The sequence below is a fragment of the Lactuca sativa genome, chromosome 4 (genome assembly GCF_002870075.4).
Source record: "Lactuca sativa cultivar Salinas chromosome 4, Lsat_Salinas_v11, whole genome shotgun sequence".
Taxonomy (NCBI): Eukaryota; Viridiplantae; Streptophyta; class Magnoliopsida; order Asterales; family Asteraceae; genus Lactuca; species Lactuca sativa.
The window spans coordinates 63,130,482-63,145,833 of NC_056626.2; positions in this window are offsets into that span (position 1 = coordinate 63,130,482).

The window sequence follows — 15,352 nt, forward strand, 5'->3', positions numbered from 1 at the left end:
TGAAGGATATGATTTCCAAGAAGGTTGTAGATGCGAGATCGATTTGGAGCACCCTAGAAAGAGAGGGTTGTGCTAGGCGGGTATAGTAGAGGATCCCAGGAAGAGACCCATGACTTCTGAATATCGGGTGAAAGGCCAACAGGGTCTGAGTTAGTGTAGCGCGTACGAGAAATCACACAAGGGAGTTTGTCACTCCAAGGGTTTAGGCTGCTACAGGGTAGCAGGATTGGTCATAAGAGAAAAAGGTGACCAGTATTTCTCCAGACGTTGTGAGTATGTCATCTTCTATTGCTAATAGATGGATGTTGGGGATACGTATCGCGTTGGAATTGTGAGTGAGTTTGGATAAGTCAGACCTCGGGTCGGTTTTCTGCTAGTGTTTGGGTTATCAGGGATCATATATGCCATCCAGCATGCCGAAAGGTCCTTGATAAACCCAAAGAGGGATACATCTTGCGGAGTGGGTTCCACGCATACCGTTATCATTTCAGATCTTTGTCGGGATCTATGCAGGAGTATTATTTAGAGAATACCCGATCAGGGTTGGGGTGATAGTTTTCCAGTGAAGTCAGCATTCAGTGATCCTATCATTGTTCATGTATAGTCGGTAGTTGTTTATGGATGGACTTTGGAGTTCAAGGCACTACTTTTGTTGGGACAAAACTAGTGACAAGAAGAGGGTAGTGTCAGTCGCGGGTGTTAGATGCATAAGTGGTTGGTCATCGCATGTTCAAGAAAATTTATTTTCGCATGGGCTGTGTTCGGTTAGAGTTCAGTGGTACTGCAAGATTGGGAGTGGGAACGAGGATTCGTCAGCTAGAGTGAAGATTAAGGCCTTCAATCGACAGCATGTTAGATGGATTGAGGTGTCAGACTGTATCAGATTTCAAGAGTACTCATCGAGATTTCCGAGCATGGGAGATCTCAAGGTTTAATCGGCGATTAAACGTTAGCATTGGCAGGCACAAGTTGTCATCAGTGGGATTTTCGAAAGCGAGAAGGATTGGGAATCCTTCAATTCTCAAGTAATGTGAAGACTTAGTCGAATCTAAGTGGGGGAGAGACTTTTTATAAAGTTCTCCAAATGTGAGTTCTGGTTGCGCGAGGTGCAATCTCTTGGGCGCCTTGTCAACCAGAAGGGGTATTCTAGTTAATTCGGCCAAGATAGAGGCCGTGATGCAGTGGGAGATTCCGAGGTCTCCATTTGAGATTCGGAATTCCCTGGGTATAGTGGGTTATTACCGGAGATTTACATGGGACTTCTCCGAGATTGCGGTTCCTTTGACCCGACTGACCAAGAAGTCGATGGCCTTTTCGTTGGGGGCCGAGCAGCAGGCAGCCTTCGAGGCTCTTAGACAGCAGTTGTACGAGGCACGATTCTCACCCTGCCTGAGGGTGTAGATGATTTCGTGGTTTACTGTGACGCTTTGATCACAGGCATGGGTGCGGTACTGATACAGTGGGGTCACGTGATAGCAGGTTTCGGGAACCAGGTTAGAGTTCCGGTTAGGACTTGAGTTCAGTTGAGGGTTAGGTCGAGTGCGTGTTCGACCCAGTATCGAAAGTGTTGTAAGACTACGGGGGTAGCCATAGCATTCACTAGTAGTCAGATAGTATGGAAAGTGTTGTAAGTCTGCGGGTGTAGCCGTAGCATTCACTAGCAGCAGATAGTGTGGGGGTGTTGTAAGTCTGCGGGCGTAGCCGTAGCATTCACCAGGCAGTCAGCTAGTGTTAGAGTGTTGTAAGTCTACGGGTGTAGCCATAGCATTCACTAGCAGCGAGATAGTGGTATGGTGTTGTAAGTCTACGGTTGTATCCATAGCATTCACTAGGTTGATAGATGGCATGAGCGTGTTGTTAGAATGCGGAAGGAACAGTAGTACCCACCAGTTCGGGTGCAGCGGTGAGGATATGGAAATCCAGGTATTGGATTTCGGTATTTACCCAGATGGATTAGATCTGGTTGAGCCAGTGATAAGACTGTAGAAACGCCAGTACAGTTATGATACCAGGGAAGTAATGGACTGCATAAGGGAATTTAGGATGTAAGGCTACCATTGGTTAGGTAGCAATCACTTTTAGTCTTGGATGTGATGATGACAGGATTCGATGCATGGACCCGATTGGTTAGACCAGAAGGTTGTTAGAGCCTCAGTGACATGATAACTAGTGACAACTAGTTCCAGAGAAGGATTTCGTTCAGAAGTCATGTGAGGCGACTAAGTAGGGAGTCCTTTGGCTCCGCAGCCGGATGAGAACCCAATATTTCAGATGATTGGTGAGTGAATTGAGACTCAGGAGGTCTCAGTAGCTTGTGGGAAGCAGCCATGTGTCAGCATACTGCTTTAGACAGTTCAGTGTTCGGGCAGTTTCAGCGTCTGGGCAGTGTTAGTATTGGTGTTTGGGGTTGCAAGTACTCACAAAATAGTTGGTCTATTGGGAGTGACAAGTCACTCACAACAGGAGTATTTGGGCCTTGGCCAGGTACAAGTGATCTATAGAGATCATTAGTTCTATGATCCTGTTTTATAATGAGAACCTCGAGTTATCGAAAATTGAGTAACCGGTTGAAGGATAAAGTGGACGGGGTCTAACGATATTGATTCAGTATGAGTGGTCTGCCAGGGATTCAGACCATCTCGAGACAGCAGATTCAAATCAAGTAAATGTTATCTTGTTGCAAGAAATTCGTTCATCTACGGATTTTAGGGCTTTACGAGGATTGGTCATGGCTACCCTGGGAAGGCTAGGGTTTGCCTAGGATGGTGACCATGTTACTATAATGGTTGGGTGTGTAAGGAATGGTAAGGAATGATTTCGAGGACGAAATCTAATTTAAGTGGGGGAGCGTTGTAATACCCTGTTTATCTATTAGATAAATAAATAAATTAATGAACGATTAGTAGCCTAAAATAAATAATTATATGCAGGGTGTTGGGTTCGAGGAGTTAATTGCCATATTTTTTAGAAGTCAGGGGCTCCGTGGTAATTATTTGGATTTAACTTAAAAAGGAAAAGAGGTGGAGGGGCCGAATGTGTCATAATTAAGATATTAGGGGCTGTTTGGTAATTCATGGGTCGAACTTGAAAGGAATTTATGAGATCAGGGGCTAATGGGTAAATATTGGACTTAATGTGAAAGAATCTTAGATGCTGGGGGCTGTCTTATAAAATATGGCCTTATTTTGAAAGAAATTGTTATGGAGAAGGACCATTCCTGTCAATATGGAGGGAAGTTTGTTAAGATACGGTATATAACTGTTGTATTGCCCCCGTAACCCTAACCCTAGAACCATGCGTAGCAGCCGCCACTCCCGTTTCTTCATCTCTGACGCCGCCATCTCTCCTTCCACTGTCTAGGATGCGACAAGTGTAATGGCGATGGCGTTATGCTACGGTCCCATGACCACCGATGGTGACAAACCTCAACTGTTTCTTCTTCCGTTCGTGGTCGGAGAAGTGAGCCACTCCCACCTTTCGTCCGTTTCTATTCCGATGGTGCGCTGTTGCCGCTGATCTCACGCATAACACCTTCTCCGTCATCGATTGCTACACTCCTGTTTGTGCTCCGTCGCCACCAGAGCATCAAGCGGCCACCTGTTGCGGTGCTCCGATCACGCCTTTCACCCCTAGATGGCGAAGGTGGGTGAGAGTTTTCAGTCACGTCTCCTAGTCGTTGTGGTGCTACCATTTGCAAGATGGTTTGGGCGAGTGTTCGTTGGCCGATAGTCGAGAAGAACCACCATGGCCGCCAACCATGGTGGCTGTCGTTTCCTTCTGTTCATTAGTTGCTGCTGTCTCCTTCGTGAGCTCCTACCGTTTGTTGAATACCACCAGGAGGGTGGCTGCTTTGGAGTCCGAGCAACACACATAGGGGGGGGGGGGGTCGCTACCCTAATCTGCCGCCATCAACCACTGTGAAGGGTGGTTGTGCGTGTTTTGTTGTGTGTGTTGGGTATTACTTCAGTAGAGTGGGTGTCGTGTAGGGTGTGTTTGATGGCCGGAGAATGGAAAAGATACCCACCATGGCCACCAGCCATGGTGGCTGCCGCCACGTGCCACCGTCGGCCGCCATTAGGTTGTTGTATATGTGCTTGTATTAGTGTGTGTGTGTGTGTGATTATTTGGGGTGTTAGCATTGTAAAATGTAACCGGAAAGAAAAATAATGAAAGAAACTCAAACCACCACCGTGAGGTGGTGGCTGCCGCCACCGGCCGCCGTGTCGGGTGGCGGTGTGCCTTGTCTCGATTGTGTTGATTCGTTTGGAGGTTTTGAAACCCTAATGGGCCCAATAAGACATAATGGACCCTAATAAAACCCTAATGGGCTCAAAGGAGCTCTAATGGGCCCAATGAAGCTTAATGGACTCTAATGGACCTAATAAAACCCTAAGGGGCTTAATATTATTTTAGTGGGCTTAATAGGCTCCATAAAGCCCTAATTGATCTAAAAACCCAACAAATAAATAAATGGGCTAGTATATGGGTTGGAAACCCTAATTAGGGTTTGCAAAGCCCTAATGCCAATGAAACCCTAACTTTAAGAATTAATCAGGTCACACACACAAGAATTATTTAATAACTTGAGATATTAAATAATGAACTTTGGCAAAGATTAATTTAAGCAATAATGGACTTAATGGATTAAGTCCTTAATGGGTCAAGTCGGAAACTTAACGCTAATCGTCATTTTATGTGAAACCCTAATTTCACTTGGGTTTATTGTTGGGCCTTTCTTTGGGCCTTGAGGGTTGGGTAATTAATGGGCCATCCAAAGTCAAGCCAATGAACTAGAATAATTTAATGGGCCTGGGATAAGGCCCATGTAAGGGGCTTAGGCCCAATTTAGAAAATTAGGCCATAGATGGGCCATAGTTGGGCCTTAATGATAATATGATGTTGGGCCTTAGAATGAGACCATGTATAGGCCTAGGCCCAATTTGGAAAATTGGGCCATATGTTGGGCTTTGATTCCTAGTTGATTTTGGGCCTACGGATTGGGCCTTAGGCTTGAATAAGCCAAGCTTGGGGTAATGTAATTATCCAAAGCAAGTGTTTATGGTTATGTAGTGGGACCCAACTATTAATTGGGTGATGTTTTGATATTGACAGATCGGGAATCTGTCATCCAGCAGCTGGGGTTGAGTCTGCGGGACTTCAGCAGTGTGGGATTGTGTCTGCAGGACTTCAACAGTGTGAGGTGAGTTACCTTCCAGTAGTGGTGGGTCTAAGGCCACAATGTCGGCCCACCAGTAGGAGACGTATGATAGATGATTGTCTTTGTGATATCATCTAGGTTTGCTACTACCTGATATGTTATATGCTAGCATGACATGTTGTATGTGATAGTAGTCGAGTTCGGTTGTTAGGACCGAAGGGTAGTCAGACACCCCATACACGTCTGCCAGTATGTGATGATATGTTTGCATGCTGGCTTGTTATGTTAAATGCGATAGAGGTAGTATGAGGGGACCAGTCCCCGTGTTCGGTTGTTAGAACCGAAGGGTATTTCAGGCACCCCAGATATGTCTGATAGTATGTTTATGTTATGATATATGTGATAGTAGCAGTAGGGGGTGGAATAGTCCCCGAGGGTCGGTTGTTAGGACCGATGGGTAGGTCAGCACCCCAGAATGGCTTGACATGGGTAGGTCTGCACCCCATAATGGCTTGACACGGGTAGGTCAGCACCCCAGAATGGCTTGACACGGGTAGGTCGGGCACCCCAGAATTGCCCGGCAGTATGTATGCTATGTGATTGTATGGTATGTGGTATGACGGGGAAACTCACTAAGCTTTGTGCTTATAGTTTTCAGTTTTGGTTTCAGGTACTTCGTGTTAAAGGAAAGGAGCCGGCTTGATCGCGACGCATCACACTATGGCTTTCCGCACATGAGATCTTGGGGATTACACTCTGATATTATTTTATGATAACACGTTTGATTATTTCTACTTTGGTTTTGACATGACATGATATTACAGATGTTTTCTTACACTGTTGGTTTTATAATGACGTATTTAAAAATGAAATTTTTGGCCTGTATTTTTGGGATGTTACAGAGAGAGGGAAGGAGAAGAGTTGACCTTTGGCTTTGATGATGTGAAGTTTACATTGATACATGGAGGATCATGGCCTTGTTACATGGAAGGTAATTATGAGGTGTCAATGTATTTCTCTATTTTTTTTTGTTTAAGCCATAACTGAACCATGGGGTTCTCGGCGCAAAGGGTGGCCCAAAAATAATGGGCTTTGATTTTTGGCTTGGCCCAATAAAATTTTTCGGTCCACTAAAGCCTAAGAAAAAGTTTTTCGGCCCAAAGAGGCCCAAAGGAAAGCTCTCGGCCCAATATGGTCTAAAGAAAAAGCTTTCGGCCTAATAAGGCCCAATGAAGGGTTTTCGGCCCAATGTAAAGCCCAATAGAAGTTTTCAGCCCAATAAGGCCAAGTGAAGAAGTTATCGACCCAACAGATCCCAATGAAGAAGTCTTGGTCCAATTGGGTTTTGGGCCGATAATTCTTGGGCTAAGGCCCAAAATTGATTGGACATAGCTACTGGATTGAGTTTTTGGGCTTATATGTGTTTGTTTCTACTTGAATCACAATGTATGAATGTATGAACTTAAATAGCATTGTAGTTTGAGTTTCACTAAATGGGATGTTGCAAGGTTACATGGAGGAAATTATCTTGTACAAGGACAAAAATGTTGACCCTAATTTGCTAGTTTTGACATTTAGTAACCTAATCGACGAGTTGAGTGTTGGATTAGGTGTCTAAGTTCATAACTATTTCTGGAATGTATTTGACCCGATTAGCATGGTCCATTTGGGTTGCATGGAATCATGCAAATTGGATAGACTAAAATGAGATAAATAACACTTAAGGTTTATTAATATATTATAAGTTCTAATATATTAATAATATTATTTAATTAGTATTGATCAAGAATTAATTTGGAATTAATTAAGTGATCAAAAGAAGACTAACTAAATATATGGGTTGATTGTGTAAATCATCCATACTTATATAGTGGGCTAATGCTTCATGGATTATCAAGTTGGGCTAAAACCCATAGGATGCTCCATGGTGTTTATAGAACCCATGGGTCATGGAAATGAAAAGTCATGACAATTAGGGTTTACATGGTGTAACCCTAATTGTAACACACTATATAAGCTTCATGTTCTTCTCCAAAATCGGCCACTAAGTTATTCAAGTGAGGGCTAGCCAATTTCTAAGTGTTCTTCATTTCTCTCTAAGTTATTCCAAGTGCATTTGGTGTTGTGTGATACATTTGAGGCATCACACTTGAGGTGCTAGGCTCACAAGGTTTTCAAGGAATCCAAACTCCTACAAGGTATGTTTTCTTGCTTACTTTTATGTTTAAAAGTTCCCCATGTATGCTAGATAGGTTATGAACCTTGGAAAAACAAATTTGCATGTATCATAGTAAAACATAGATCTAAGGTTTCTAGGGTTGCATGTACACCATAGGAGTGTTAGAATGCTCAAAACCCTTCATTGAGAGCCCTCAACTCGACAAGTAGGGCTGTAAGAATGAAACCCTAATTTTGGGGTTTTGCACCCTATTTAAGCATCTTAATCCCCACATGTTGGCCTCATTTCCAGCCTCCAAGTCCCATACACTAAATCACGAAACCCCAATGCTTTATGTGAGCTTGTGATCCATTTTTGAGTGAATCTTTTGTGTTTGAAGATTGTGAAGGAATGAGAAGCTTGAGGATTCAAGAAGAAGCGAGTAGATCCTAAGACTCCATTGCATTCTCATCATTTTTCTGGTAATGAAGTCCTAAACTTGCTTGGTAACTTCTTAGATCTCTTCATTATCATTTTATTGGGTTTTTGGTCCAAGAAGCATGATCTTTGGGATATGGACGTCCCAAGTGAGTATACCATCATATCTGGAACCATGGAGGGCTTTCATGGCATAAAGGTGCAAACTTTATGGCCATTAAAGCTCCATGCAAGCTATAGGATGTCATTTGGGTCTTTTAAGCTCCAAAAGGTCATGCATGAAGATAAAGGTGGAAGCTTTACGTGTTCATGTAGTGTCTAGGGTCCAAACCTCAGTTTATATGCCATGGTTTAGAGTATTGATGGCTTTAGGATCAAGACCTAGTTTCTAAAGAGTTAGGGTTTGAGCTAAACCTGTTAAGTGAGGGTATTAACGGGTAAAGTTGGAAACTTTACCATTAAAAGGACATTTTTCAGTGTATATGAGAAGTATGAAGCTTAGATCTGAAGAGTAGGGGCTTAATCCATTAAGATGGCTCAAACAGACTGAGGAACTCATTGAGTCCATAGAGGAACTCGACGAGTTGAGTCAATTTGTCCCGAATCTGTAAGGGTATAACTCGATGAGTCTGAGGAAGGACTCGACGAGTTTACTTGCTTTATCACGACCGTGAGTAGCTAGGGAACTCGGCGAGTAAAGGGGATAACTCGATGAGTTGAGTCAACTCGGAGTGTTGACTTTGACTTTGACCAAGCTTTGACTTTGAGTTTGACCGTGACTTTGAACAAGGTTGACCCGTGAAGGGGTCTTGAGAAAGGAATGGTATCTAAGGGGTTGGTTCTGTATAGGGTGTGAGTAGAGCCGGTTGCAGGATCAGAGATGTACAACTATTTCACCTGACATTTGAGGTGAGTTTTCTCTTGTAGGAATAGGTCAAAGGCACCAATTCCGGCCCGTTTATGTATGTAAGTATGTTTCGGACTAAAGTTCGATGTCGGGCGGGGCCCGATGTAGGTTTATATGTTTTCTGGGTGTCGATCTGATGTCGGGGCGGTACCCGATGGATGTCTGTATGCTTGATGTCTTTGAGATTCTTGTATGTGTTTGTATATGTATGTTTCCGAACTACGGTCCGATGCCAGGGCGCTTCCCGTGGAATGTTTGTATGCCTTCCGGATCTCGGTCTGATACCTGGTGGGGCCCGAGGAATGTTATATGTCTATAATTATGTGATTATGCTTATGTTTATGTGTAATAGTATATATGCTCATACATATGCCGAACTTTGCTCGATGATGGGCAGGGCCTGATGCCAGACACGGTCTGATGCCGAGTGGGGCCTGATGTCGGTCAAGGATGATGCCAGATGGGGTCCGATATAGTAGGGCAGGGCCTAATGTATGTTATATGAGAGTATGTGATTATTTGTATGATATGTGGTAGCTTGGGGAGACTCACTAAGTTTCGTGTTTACAGTTTTTAGTTTTGGTTTCAGGTACTTCCACTAGTAAGGGGAAGAGCTCGGGATGAATGCATTGCATACACTACGACGTTTAGTCTGGGACGATTTACTCTGATGTTTGGACATGTGATTTTGATACAGTGTTTTGATATGATTTTTTGAGATATTATTACTTATGTTTTTTTGAGATGATTTAGGTTACTATGGTTTTATTCATAAATTAAAAATGAAATTTTTTGACCGTATTTTTGGGTTGTTTCACGACTCATCCCTCAAACACCTCCAAATACAAATGCACAATCTGTTTCGTCTAAGACATTAAATTTCTGAGTTGATGAACATTTGTTTCGTCTACAATATTCATAACATACCCATGAATCGGGTGTTAAAATGACGATGATATATTACTATTGAACGTATTAGCCTTACTTTTAACCAAATCAAACAATATTCGACGGTCAAAATTAGGCGGAAGCAGTAAACCTAAGTTGTTAAAGTTTGGTCTAACGTAAGTGTTAATTCCATTACTCATGTGCCAAAAATCTCCCGTACATAAAATAACAAAACTCATATTTTCTTTCAAAAAAATTCAACACTAAAACTGATTGAATATTGCAGATATATAAAAAAAAATGAACAAAATCATTTATATCACAAAAAACCGTCACTAATACCCTTGTAACCACCCATTCTGCGGAGATGTTAAGGCCTCCGCGGAGCCCTCGTAACGACCTCTGAGGAGGTATTAATAATTATCCAATACATCCACTCTGCGGAGGGATTAATGTCTCTGCGGAGGTATGTATTCGGACATACATTTTCAGACTAACAAACGTACAACTTTTATTGTTCCGCGGAGAATTTGTCATTCTGCAGAGCCTTGTAGAGGGTCCATGGGGGGCTTAGGGGGGGGGGGGGGGGCAAAGTGGGCAGCTGCACAGGACCCAATTTTTTTCATTATATATTTTTATTTAAAAATACAAAATTATAATAAAGATAAGGGCCCCTTTTTTCTTGTTCGTCTTGGGTTTTTAAGAATAATTCATTTTTCAGGACCGGCCCTGAGAGGGTCCTCCGCGGAATGCATTTCTATAGCCATAAATGTCTATTTTCATGACTAAATTTTAAAATACCCCCAAAAAAATAAATATACCCGATATTTCCCTATATTGTTATAACCTTCTACACAACTTAAACATTTTAAATATTTCACCATGATATTATAAACATTACGCAACTTAAACATTTTAAATATTTCACGATGATATTATAAACACTATTTTCTTACCGATGCTAACTTTTACATCTACCCTAATAAATGGAAATATTTTTGCCACATGTCACATTCTCATTCATTTTGTCACATGTCATTTTGTGGTTAATTTGAATTAACTTTTATTCCACATGTAATTTTGTGGTTTTTCTATTTTATCAAATTTCATATGATATTTAAATTTAATAATAAATGTATATAAATTTCATTAATAGACTTTCCTTATAATTTCAAAATTATTAAAATAAAATCTCATTAATTTTCTTTGGTTATTTATCTAAATTATTTGTTTAAATTTAAAAGAGGAAAAAACACTTTAATTTTAATAATTCAATTTTTTTTCTTATAAATTTAAATTTCTGAAATTTTTATACATATGTAATTGTTTTAAATATACCCATATAATACATGGGGCTCACATCTAGTTAAATATGATAAAAAAAAAACCCATGTCACATAGTAAGAGTATATGTATTTTGAGAAGATCAACAACGACAATAAAATATACGATCAGTTTAAATACACTAGTAATTTATTTCAAACTAGTAGTAATCATAATGATTTTAATAAATTATAAATATAGTATAAAAAATTAAACGAACATATATATAACTATCTAGTTAAAATTTATTAAATTTCAATAACATATTTGGTTAAAATAATAAAAAATTAAATAACTATTTATAAATAAAAGTTTTTTACGGTTCTTAATTTTTTTTGTTTTCATTTGAACCTCTATATATATATATATATATATATATATATATATATATATATATATATATATATATATATATATATATATATATATATATAGGTTCAAATGAGAACAAAAAAAAAATTAAGAACGGTAAAAAAAACTTTTATTTATAAGTAGTTATTTAATTTTTTATTATTTTAACAAAATATGTTATTGAAATTCAATAAAATTTTTATTATTTTAACCAAATATGTTATTGAAATTCAAAAATAACAGAAATCTAGTCTAAGGTATGCTATGTCAATATGGCTATAATATAGGAACCATTAATGTAAATAGGGCATATTATCACTTTTAGAAAAAAGGGCGTACAGTGATTTTGAGCTTTTATTCTCGGTAGCTCTTACAATTTTTCACATTCTTCCGTAACATGCTAAATTAATTTCGTGAGATTATTTTTTTTGTTATTTCTTTATGATTTTTTCTACGATTTCTTTCAAAAATTATTAGTTATACTTCCAAAAAATGCACAACATTAACAAATATTCATAAGATTTTTAAGAACTAGATAATCTTTTTTTTTTTCTTCTGATGATATCCACCATTTTCACCACCGCTGACACCGGACCTTTCTCTGGAGAAAACCACCGCCAACTAGCACTATCGTCTTACCTGCTCCGCCACATCATGTTATCGTCACTGCTACCACCATCACTACTAGGTACGCCTGGCAATGGAGCGAGTTTCGACCCTGATCCGATCCAAACTCTTAACAATTATATGGGTTTGGAGCATAATTTTTGATCCTTTTACCCGTTAATGACCCGTACCCGCTAACCCTTTTATTAAAAGGGTCGGGTATGAATCATCACCGATCCATTTCGTTTATAACCCGCCCCATATAAATTTTAGAATTATACATTTATATTTTATATTGTCTAAAGTTTACATTAAATTCCAATCGGAAGTCCAAAGACTATACTGTTTTTACATAGGACTAGATGACTCAACTTCTAGACTTCCAGTCTTCTCCTAAGAGTCATGATTTCATTTCATTTATATTTCATCTTGTAATCACCAATTTCATTTATAAATCAATAAGGTCATTTATCAACCGGAAGAAAGTTTGTAATTTCTATTCTCTATCAATGCAACCGACGGTCAAAAACCAATCAGAAGTAACTAAAATAATGATTTTAATTCCAATAGAAAGTCATTGAGTACCTAATGTGTTTTCTAAATCAACACTTAGTTTTATTTAATAAATGTGATTTTATGATTTAAGTAAAATGTGTTTGATTATTCAAAAAACCTACGTGTTACGGGGCGGGTTTGAATATTTGCTGATTCGATGGATAAGGATATGAGTTTGATTATTCAAAACCCTGCGGGTTACGGAGCGGGTTTGGATCAGATTTTGAAATTTGTTAAAAGGGTTTGGATCAAGGCCGATTCGCTCCAAACCTGCCCCATTGCCAGGTCTACTACCAGGTCGTCGGATTTGAAGCCTCTAGATGTATCTGAACCTTCGATATGTCGTGAACTACCAGATCTACCAAATCGTCTGAGTTATTTAGATGAGATCTAGATCTGGTCGAATTTTCTCCGAAATCATCCAGATCCGCCGTCAACGAGCACCGCTAACTTCATCTCAGTGTTTTCATCAGATTTTCCGGCGAGCTTCTTCGCCTTAGAATGTTGGGAGAGTCACTAACCGTCATCATCCTCTTAAATCTAAAGCCAAATTTCTCTGATTTGGCAAGATCTGTTCTGTCTGGTGTATTTCCAAACATAGATCTGGTGTTTATAGAGCATTTCATGGTGGCTAGTTGTGGTTCCACCACTGCATCAGATCTATTCCACAATTTTTGACCTGTAAAGCACCTCAAATCTGAAAACAATATGCACACAAGGTGTTTGATGAAATATCTAAACGAGATCTATAAGTTTTTATATTATAAATAAGTGTTTAAATTTTATATTAAGCTATGAATTAGTGTCTGAAATGTATATTATACTATGATTTTTTGATGCATTAGTCCGTGAATTAGTGTCTAAAATATTGAATTAAACTTTGAATTAGTGTCTAAAATATTAAATTAAACTTTGAATTAGCGTGTGGAAATTGGAATACTGAATTAAACGGTGAATTCTAATTTTTTTATCAAGATCTGAATTTTATATCTGTAAATAAGTTGTAAATGTAATGTATTAAACTATGAATATGTGTTTTTATGTATTAATTTATGAATATATAAGTTATTAAGTTGTGAATGCGTATTTTTTTTTTGATGTACTAAGTTGTGAATTATTGTCTAAAATATTAAATTAAGTTGTGAATTATTATCTCAAAATGTTGAATTAAACTGTGAATTCTGATTTTTTATGCAAATATGATTTAGAGGGAAGGATGTTGGCGGTTTTGGTACCGATGGTGGTGGTCGAGATGGTTGGTAGTGGATGTTGGTGGTGGTGGTAGAGTAAGGATATGTTCTATTTCTCACTCATCTTCATATTCTTAGTTGATTCTTCGATGATTTCAGATAAGTTATCCTCCTTTATTATTCATGTATATGTTTTTTTCTTTTGATGTTTGCTTCTGAAATATGAGATAAATTATTTATGTATTAAGCTGTGAATGAGCTTTTTATACATTGAAATATGATATTATACTTGTAAATGAGTTGTGAATGTTTGTATTAAACTGTGAATTTTATGTATTAAGTTGTAAATTTTATTCACAACTTAATATAATAATTCAATTTAATACACAAATATGCATCCAAATATGAACGTAAAAAATTTAGGCTTTAAGTTGAGAATATGGTTGTGAATATATAACTTTTGTGTATTAAATTGTGAATTTATTGTTTTAAGCTTTTAATTTATGTATTAAAATGTGAATTGACTAAATTAAATTGTGATTTGACTGTAATAAACTATGATTTTTTTTATGAATTTTTTGCTTGCTTCTGAAATATGAGAAGAAAGAATCATTATACACATATATGATTTTCTCTAATTTAAATTAATTAATAAAATTTAAAGTGTGAATATTATTTAAATTACACTTTGAAAGAAGCACCAGCCTCTAGATCTAAAGGTATAAATATAAGTTTTAAGTTAAAAATATGATATTTCTATGTACTAAATTGTCAAATTATTATATTAAGTTGTGAATTTTATATAGTTAACGGTAATTGACAATATTAAGTTGTGAATTGACTCAATTTTGCTCCGACTTTTTTTTATAAAATTTGTGTAAAAATATGAATGATTTATGTATGAATTTTTGTATTAATGTTCTTATGAATATATTTATTTTGTGTGTATAAGTATGTAAGAATTCGTTAGTTTTTATAACCATTTTGTATTAAATTCAAAATGAGTGAATTAATAGGCTTATTAAACTATGAATGTAACAATTAACACGTCATTAGGTGACTATATATAAAGATCTGATTTGGAAGGAAGACTGGTTGCAACGTTGGTGTAAGTGGTTGGTGGCGACGTGTGGTGGTGGTAGAGTTAGGTTTGAGTTCTCTGAATTTGAGAATTAGTATAAGATGGATTGTATTAAGCTGTGAATTTTATGTATTAAATTATAAATGGACTGTATAAAGTTGTATTTTATATAAAATTTGTGTTAAAATATAATTGAATCTTTTCTAATAAATACCTTACATATATATTACTTTACATATTAAATGTGGATTTTAATTTAATAAAATGAAAAATACAATAAAATGGCAAGTGGAAAATAGAAAATTAAAAAATTCTAGAAAATATCATGTGTCCAAATGAAGAAGAAAAGGACATGTGGCAAAAAAAACCTTGGTTTATTAAAGAGTACTAGTTTAAAACCCGTGAGAACCACGGTTATAAAATTAATAAAACTTTCATATTAAAAAATCAAAAATATTAATCAATTATTTTAAATAAATTATTACTTAAGAGATATTTTTCTAGTTATATAAAATTATAATCATTGATTTAAATAAATATGTGAAGTTATATCACCTTATAATTTGTATTAATTTAATTTTATTTTTTAATCTAATGTTATTAATTTAATATAATTAGAGTGAAAAAAATTTAAAATTTGAAATTTAAAATGGAGAATCAATTAATAATTTAATGTAATTTAAGTGAAAATTTTAAA